The sequence below is a fragment of the Sapajus apella genome, unplaced genomic scaffold (assembly GCF_009761245.1).
Source record: "Sapajus apella isolate SASKATOON/1434 unplaced genomic scaffold, GSC_monkey_1.0 scaffold2, whole genome shotgun sequence".
Lineage (NCBI taxonomy): Eukaryota > Metazoa > Chordata > Mammalia > Primates > Cebidae > Sapajus > Sapajus apella.
Window position 1 is genome coordinate 41,247,964 of NW_022436942.1, and position 8,716 is coordinate 41,256,679.

Here is an 8,716-nt window from a genome sequence, read left to right on the forward strand (position 1 = left end):
AGATCTGGTGAAGAGAGGGTAGGAGCTAGGTAGAAAAAAGTATATATTTACTCCGAAGACCTTTTGTTTGTTCCTTTTACTTTGCAAATGATTATAACTAAATTCAGTTAAGAGAGTACAGAATAGACACACATCTATTTTGCATTAATGTTGAAATGGAGCTTAGAATAAGAATGGAAGATGAAATTGAACTCAAATTAATGAAATGCACAATGGGAAAGAAAAATACAGTTTTAAGAGAGGGGTTTAACTTAATTCTACTCCCTCAAAATCCCCTATTAGTAATTTATTATGTTTAAGTTTATGGTTTCCCTGAGACAAAGAGTCCCTTACGTGTCTTGCCTCAATAATAAACAAGTACTGGCCAGATGCGGTAGCTCACGCTTGTAATCCCAGCATTTGGGAAGGCTGAGGTGGGAGGATTGCTTGAGCCAAGGAGTTTGAGACCAGCCTGAATAACATAGTGAGACCCTGTCTCTAGAAAAAAATAAATTTTAAAAATTAGCTGGCCACAGTGGCGCATGCCCTTATCCCAGCTACTTGGGAGGCTGAGGTGAGAGGATCGCTTGAGCCCAGGAGATTGAGGCTGTAGTGAGCCATGATCATGCTGCTGCACTCTAGCCTGGACGACAGAGTGAGACCTTTTCTTAAAAAACAAAAACAAAGACAATAATAATAAACAAATTGACAAGTCTTTATTATTTTTGGAAGCCCGAAAGTTTAGGGCCGGACCAAGATATAAAAAGAGGTATCTCAGTAAATGGACAGTGGCAATGGCAGTGACTAAGATAATGAGATTTTGAGTTGCTGTGGGGCAGTGGAGCCTACAGTGGTGTTCAGAAATGAAGACCTAAGTAAGAAATTATATGTCTTCGGTGGGAAAAAGAGAAGAACAGAGGTTGATATCAATTCAAAGCAATTACTGTACTGAAATAAATATATTTTTTAGTATAGTTTACAACTGCATCACATTTTGACACTTTACAATTTTGAATTTATTTTGCATTTTGCTAACAAAATCATATTTGATTTATCAAATTTGAATTTATTATTCAAAAAGTATCCATACATATTTAATTTATTCTTAAATGCTTCTAATTTTAAATGGAGTTTAAAGTTTATTGGATTTCTGGGAATTTAGTATCTCTTGTTTTTTGTTCTTTTTTTGAAAACAGTTTGAGATTATGAGAAATTAAAACATTCTGGTGAAGCAAGCTTGAAACTTTATTCCAGGTATTTAAGGTATAGCTGAGATTATATATACCATATTTCACATCAAATTTAGTAAGAAGTCTTATTAATACTAAAACTCTCTCCAACACTTTAAAGTTGATCCTGGGTCATGACGTCCAGTGCTAACCAGTGGATTAGCAGACACTGAACAGTTCTTACTTTCATCTTACCTAGAGCGTAGTACCCAGTGCTAACTATTGGACTACCATGTTGTTTCTCAAGGTGCAGCTCATCCATCCTTAGTCATGCCTTCATTCTACTGATGGAGATCTTGCACTCAGGTTCCAGAGCCCAAGTGTCTTTTCTCCTAGCAGGTCCCACATTTAAAAGCTAGGTGTGCATATTGATCTTTCTCTCAGTTTCTTCTTTAGTAGCCTATAAGATGTTCTGGCCGTAAATATTTGAGGTTTTAAAAATTCAATATTCCAATGAATTTGGAAAATTGATCCAAGTGTTAGGACACTCAGTGACTTAATTTGGACTTAATGGTTTGAGGGTTGCCTATTTATGTTCTAGACTGTGTGTTAGGACTATATATTATAGTTAATTGTTCCCCCCGTGTGTCCATATGTTCTTGTCATTTATTTCCCACTTATGAGTGATAATGTGGTATTTATTTTTCTGTTCTTGTGTTAGTTTGCTAAGGATAATGACCTCCAGTTCCATCCATGTCCTTGCAAAGGATATGAGCTCATTCTTTTTTATGGTTGCATAGTATTCCATGGTGTATATAATCTGTACAATAAACCCCATGACACAAGTTTACCTATGTAACAAACCTGCACATGTATCCCGACCTTAAAAGTTTATATATATATATAGTTAAGTACATAATTGTATATGTGTATATGAATGTACATGTATATACCTGTATATATGTATATGTTTATGTGTGAAAATTACATAAAACAACTCCATAAAATATATATTGTTCCCCATTTTATAGATGAAGAAATTGAGTCTTAGAGTAGGAAAATAAATTGCTCATGGCCACATGAATAGACATTGTGAGAACCAGAACTCAAACTCTAGTGCTTGCTCATTCAATTCATTCATTGAGTATCTACTATGTGCTGGGCATTATTGTAGGTTCTAAGGATACAGCAGTAGATAAAAATTCTTGTCATCTTGGATCTTTCATACTATACTAGATGGTGATAAGTACTTTAAAATAGTAAAGGATCAGATGGCGATGAGAGTTCAATGGGAATGCAATTATTAATTAAATGGGACTCTCAAGTTTTCACTGAAATGGTAACATTTTAGCAAACACTTGAAAGAAGTAAGAGTGGGCCATGAAAATTCATGAGGGATGGTGATCTCAGACAGAGGTAAAAACAAGTGCAAAGGCCTGAATAAGCTCATTCCATGTGACATCCAGTAGAATTCTAACTGGGAATTGCTGAACCCTCTTCAATCCACATTGAACATTTGTTTTCTGCATACACTATAAATAGTAAAACACTATATCTCATAGACAATCATAAGTTGTAACAAAGTAGCTTTATTCAAGTTTAGTTTTTATCTTATACATGGTAGGTACCCCTGAATTGTTTATTTTTTATTTAGCAAATTTCTAAATTTTTGTTTATTTGCATATTTTTGTTTTCTCTGAAATTAAACTATGGAAAGAGTCTGTTAGAGTTAAATACTGTGGTTACATTTTTCTATTTTTATATTTAATTTCACTTTTATGAGTAATGTTGTTAAATGTGAAATTGCTTTAGGAATGGTTAAATGTACTTTATACATTCAATGTGATGTGAATATTGGTACAGTAAGGACATGCATGTCAATTTCTTGTTAATTTTATTCCTTTTAAGAGCATGGTTTGCATGTTTATATAACATTTGTTCATTTCATATGCAACTATAAAGTAAGCTGAAATAGCTTAGGCAAAATGTTTTCTAGCACATAATTGGATGATGTAAATTGATTTCTTTTGAAAGCAATAGTATATATTCTATTTTTTTTTCCGTTGGTAGATTATAGGATTATGAACAGACTTAAACGTTCGTAAAACTTAACTCATCCCATCTTTAATTTTCAAAGTTTAGTAAGACAGACTTTAGCTTTTGGTTAAGCTGTATTAAATGATTATCAAAGATTTAAGTCAAAAGTCAACTGTTGTGGAAGGCAAAGTCTTAAAATGTTTAAATTTGTATTGAATAAGTCAGTTTCTATTTTAGAAAACATGTTCGATTCAACTCAACTTTATTGAGCATTGTCTATCAGAGTTTTATTGATAAGGGAGAAAAATCAACTATGAAACTATTGCAGTAGTATTGAAGAGCATTAACAAGGCTTGAAATATAGTAGTGATGGGAGAGGGGGTTTTCAAATGAAGGACATTTTTACATCAGGGTTGATGGGTGGCTTACCATGGGGATTGAGGGCACAAGAAGCATTTCAGATAATGTAAAACCTTTTAACTTTGCCAGTGGGTGAGTGATAAGGCTATTAAACAAGTTAGAAAATAGAAGGGAAAGGTTTTGGGAGCATGAAAGTGTTCAGTTGAGCTTTGAACCTTTTGAATTGAAGATATCTGTAGGATATTTATGCAGGAATGAATACAAAATACTTCTGTGTCATTGTGAAGATTATAATTAAGAGGACACTGTTGATTTCTTCTTGAAATTCTGGGCTATAAGACAGATCTAGGCTATGTGTAATGACAATAGTGACCTTTCCCCAATCCCTTTAACAGCAAAATCTCAAATTTAGTACATAATTGCATTTTACTTTATGTCACATTCTAAATTTTCTAAATCACCTTTTTCTCATCTGAGATTATAAACATTCACTGGTGCTGTTGAAGTCCTTGTAGTGTCCTCAGTAATTACTATTACCATAGAGCCTTAGGAGAGTTTATTTTCCATTTGTAGTTGATGGTGCTACAATAGTAAGTGTATTGAGGGATTGCTGTCATTCATGCATTCATTCATGCTGTGTGCAAAGTATTGTTACTTACAACTGGGCATAAAGCATAGGGTTAATTTGTTTCTGCAAATAGATATCACAATAACGTTTTATAAAGATATTTCTTTTTCAGAGACTTATTTTATGTGTAAAAATTACTTTTTAATTTCATGAAACCGTTATTTATTTTTGAGGCAAGTTCTTGCTTGTTGCCCAGGCTGGAGTGCAGTGGCATGATAAGGGTTTGTTGTAACTGAGCAAGTTAGAGAAAGTGCCACACTCTTGAGTTCTGACTGAGAGTCCTTTATTGCTGGCGACCAAGAGTCAGCTTACACTCAAAAATCTCTCAGCCCCAAAGAAGGGGCTTAATTCCTTTTTATATCTTGCTTAGAGAAGGGGAGGGGGAGCCTAGCTGAAGCAGAATTTACAGAAGCAGAACAAGCAAGTTATATAGGGAGGCTGGTGACCAGGAGGCAGGAGGTTCCCATGATTGTTGATTACTAAGGAGTGTATACACAAGCGATTCCCATGATTGCTGGTTACCAAGGGGTATATTCAGTACTTGTCATATAATCAATCAAGGAGGTATTCATAATAACAAGTGGGCTTGCCAAGCAGGATATGGTTACAATGGTTATATGTTTCTGTAGTTCTAAGTACAGCGTGACCCAGCACAGTAGCATGACCCAGGTGTGCACTCAAGGGGAAAATGGCAGGAGGGGTGAGGAGGAGGTTAAAATGGAGTCTGTCTGGCTCTCAGCAAGTTGGAGCATGTCTGACTAATACAGAGAAGATTAGCACAGGTTCACTGTAGCCTTGACTTCCCAGGCTCAAGCAATCCTCCAGCCTCAGTCCCTCAAGTAGCTGGGACTACAGGTGTGTGCTACCGTACCCAGCTAATTTTTACAAATTTTTGTAGAGATGATATCTTGCTATGTTGCCCAGGTTGGTCTCAAATTCCTGAGCTTAAACAGTCCTCCTGTCTCGGCCTCCCAGACTGCTGGGATTACAGGCATGAGCCACTATGTCCAGCTAATTTCTTGAAACCTTAAAATTAGTTTTGGTGGAGAGGGCGGTGGAGAGGGGAATGAAGAAAGTGAGATAAGAAGATAAAGTGAGTATACAATATCTTAGGATGTCACTGTATGTTGATCTCTGCCAGAGGGGATGCTTACCAGAGAGTCAGGTCTTCCTAATGCTTTTCTTTACTGCTGTCTTATTGATTTCCTGTGTTGTCCACTGTACTTACTACTGTGGCATGCTAATGGAATGTGGGAATTAAGACCAAGGTCTGAAGTCAGACTGCATTGGATTCACATGCCCTGCCACCTAGCGTCTATGTAAACTTGGATACATTACAGCCTCCCTACGTCTCAGTGATTTCCTCTGTAAATGGGGATAGGAGCACTATGTAACTCCCTTATAAAACTGTCACCTGAGAGGTAAAGTGCTTAGCATAGTGCCTGGCCCATAGAATACATGCAGTAAATGTTAAATAATAGGGATGAGTTATTGTAAGGCCTGTCTGTATTGTTTTCCTTAAAGTGCTGTATAACATTCAAGTAGGACAACAGACATTTATTTTTATTTACTAGTTATAAATACTATACATTTAGTGATTATGTTACTTTATTTTTATTTTTAAAACTTTATACATTTTTCTAACTTGAAAATTTTACAATCCCAGATGTATACATATGTCTCTTCTATCTTTGTCCTTGTACACAAATTGGTTCCTTGTATACCAAACAAACAATTGAAAAAGAAAGAAACTGAGATACATCCTGGTCTCATATTTGTAGAAAATAATCTCCCCTGACTCTTTCCTTCCCTTCTTCCCTCATGACCAATTAGCCTGTTTTCTAAGAACCCATCTTATACCTATCTTATCAGAAACCTCTGTGGAATAGTGATATGGGATACATAAAAAGTAAAAGTAAATATAAGAAAAGCAGAAATAAAGCAGAACAAGGACTTCCAGTAGAGGGAGATGTAGGCCAAGTAATCAAGCCACATACCATGCAGGTGTGATAGGCAGCAAATTTCGTTTTCCCTGCTTAAACAATCTAAGTAGTAATTCATTACTAAATATAAGTTAAGTAACACAGGGATTTCTGTTTTGTTTGTTGCCAAATCCAAAGTGATTATATAAGTACCTAGGGAAGAACCGTGAGGACTATATGTATTTATTGCCATTGCCCCATAACTTTCTCATATACTGTTTCAGAGATGGAGTCAAAACTAGATCATCAACACCTCTCTTTCGAAATCTTTAAAAATAGCAAGTAATGGAAGTTACAGATTGGATAACTTGAAAACAAAGAAAGTTCAGCAGCTATATTTTTATAATTCAAAAAAAATTTTTTATGGAGTTCTAGACTATCTAAGTAAACTAGAGTTAGCCCTACATACCATAAAATATTGGACTGAATTAGAACACTGTCATTTTTTTAAAAAAATATTTTTGAAAAAATAATATCGTAATTTAGATCTTTAAATTTTTGAAATTGCTGAGACCTGTAATTAAAGAAAATTAACAGCATTTATTTCATGTTGGATTGGATTTTTTTCAAGTTTTTTCAGTAGGATTGCTAAGTTGATTTTAACGTTTACTTTTCCAACAGAAACATCACAATTCTTTCTTTTGGCAACATTGTCCAATAGCTAACTATTATAATGGTCCCTCTGCACTTTGAGATTTAATACTCTTATTCTATCACACTCTAAGAAATTGCTGCCTTGGAACCTGGGGATGTTGAGACTCCCCTTAAACCTGAGAGTTTCACTTAATAGTTGACTGAGTTTTCCACTTTGTATCATGGTTAAATATTCTGATGTGAATTTTATTACTTTTGGCTGAATGTGTAAATTCAGTTTATAAAATATCCTCAGAAATTTACATCATGCACAACATATGTCTTAAATGAATTTACTCTAGTAATTTTAATTTCTGGTTAGTTGATTCAGAAATGGAAGGTACATCTCTGCTGATTTTATTCGTATTAATGAATTTGGTAAACATTACTACCACCAGCTTAATAGATATTAGCTTAATATGTAGTTTTTATTTAGAATTCTGCAAACCATCACTTATCTTGCTTTAAGTTTTGTCAGGTGCATCATTATTCTTTGTTTAAGAATTTTTTTAATTTAATAAGTAATGACCAAAGATCAGTTACGCTAGAGAAGACTTAGTAGCCTACAGTATGGATTTTTTTTTTGGTAGAACTAAACTTCTTCCCTGGATTGCAGCATGGTTTGATGAGGTGAAAATTTTGCATACTTCATGTAAGCAGAAGATCTGTATTTTTTTGAATTATTCAAAATAGTTTTCAGCGAATGGGCCTGATTGGACTTTCCCATCTAATGAGTATCGTTGAACCACTACAGGCAAATTGGAAGGCTTTCTTTTAACTCTTTTAAATAAATTAATATGCCTTGAAAATGACCTTAGAACAATGAGATTGAGCTTATCTGTCAGTGTGCCTATGTGCATCCATCAGAATAAGCGGGGGTGTGCTGCAGTAATAAGCTTAAAATTACTGACTGAAAGCAATGAAATTTAATTTTTATATATGCCCCATGTTCATTGTAATTTGACAGTAGTGCTGTCCTTGTAGTCACTCAGGAATTCAGGCTGAGGAATGTTCCATCTTGACACATGCTTCCATTACAGAGCTGAGAGGGGGAAAAAAAAAAAAGAGTACTGAATCTTCTGAAACTCTTAAAACTTTTACCTGAAAATGGTATGGTTCACCTTGGCAAGATTCGGCCACATCTGAGTTCAACAAGGTTCATGATCCTCCTACAGAGGAGGCACTGGATATTTGCAAACAGTACAATGGATATTCATTCTAGTCTAAATTAGTATTTGGAAACTACTGACAGTTACACACTAAACTTATAGAATGTCTGGTTTAAAACTGGCCATGGGAAGAAAATGAGTTGTTTTCACCAGGTTATAATCTGATTAGTTTTGGAATTCATATTGACAGTGCATTGAGCACATGCACTCCGCCCCCCTGCTACAAGTCTGCATCATACAAATGATGCAAGAACTGTTTTACAGGGACATTTATATACCACTGTGGATATTAACATTGTTCCTCATACAGTGTGGATGGGGAGTAACAGTGTTGCACAGGCTGACTACCTTTAAATGCACGGTTATAGGGCAGCCAGGACAGTTCATAAATTTAATAAATATATTACTCCAGATTTTAACCCTCCCCTCCCCTCCCTTCCCCTCCCCTTTTCTCCCTTCCCCTCCCCTTTTCTCCCTTCCCCTCCCCTTCTCCCCTTCCCCTCCCCTTCTCTCCCTTTCCTTCTCCTCTTTTCCTCTCCCTTTCTCTCCCTTCCCCTCCCTTCCCTTCCCCTCCTCCCCTCTCCCTTCCCCTTCCCTTCTCCTCCCCTCCCCTCCCTTCTCCTCCCCTCCCCTCCTTTCTGCTCCCCTCCCCTCCCCTCCCTTCTGCTCCCCTCCCCTGCCCTCCCTTCTGCTCCCCTCCCCTCCCCTCCCTTCTGCTCCCCTCCCCTCCCCTCCCTTCTGCTCCCCTCCCCTCCCCTC

At 36.2% G+C, this 8,716-nt stretch overlaps 1 protein-coding gene across 4 annotated transcripts in view; it reads left to right on the top strand.

Annotated features, from left to right (window-relative positions):
• Positions 1-8,716, top strand: part of METTL25 (methyltransferase like 25) — a 124,790-nt gene that overhangs the window by 15,293 nt on the left and 100,781 nt on the right. The window lies entirely within an intron of this gene.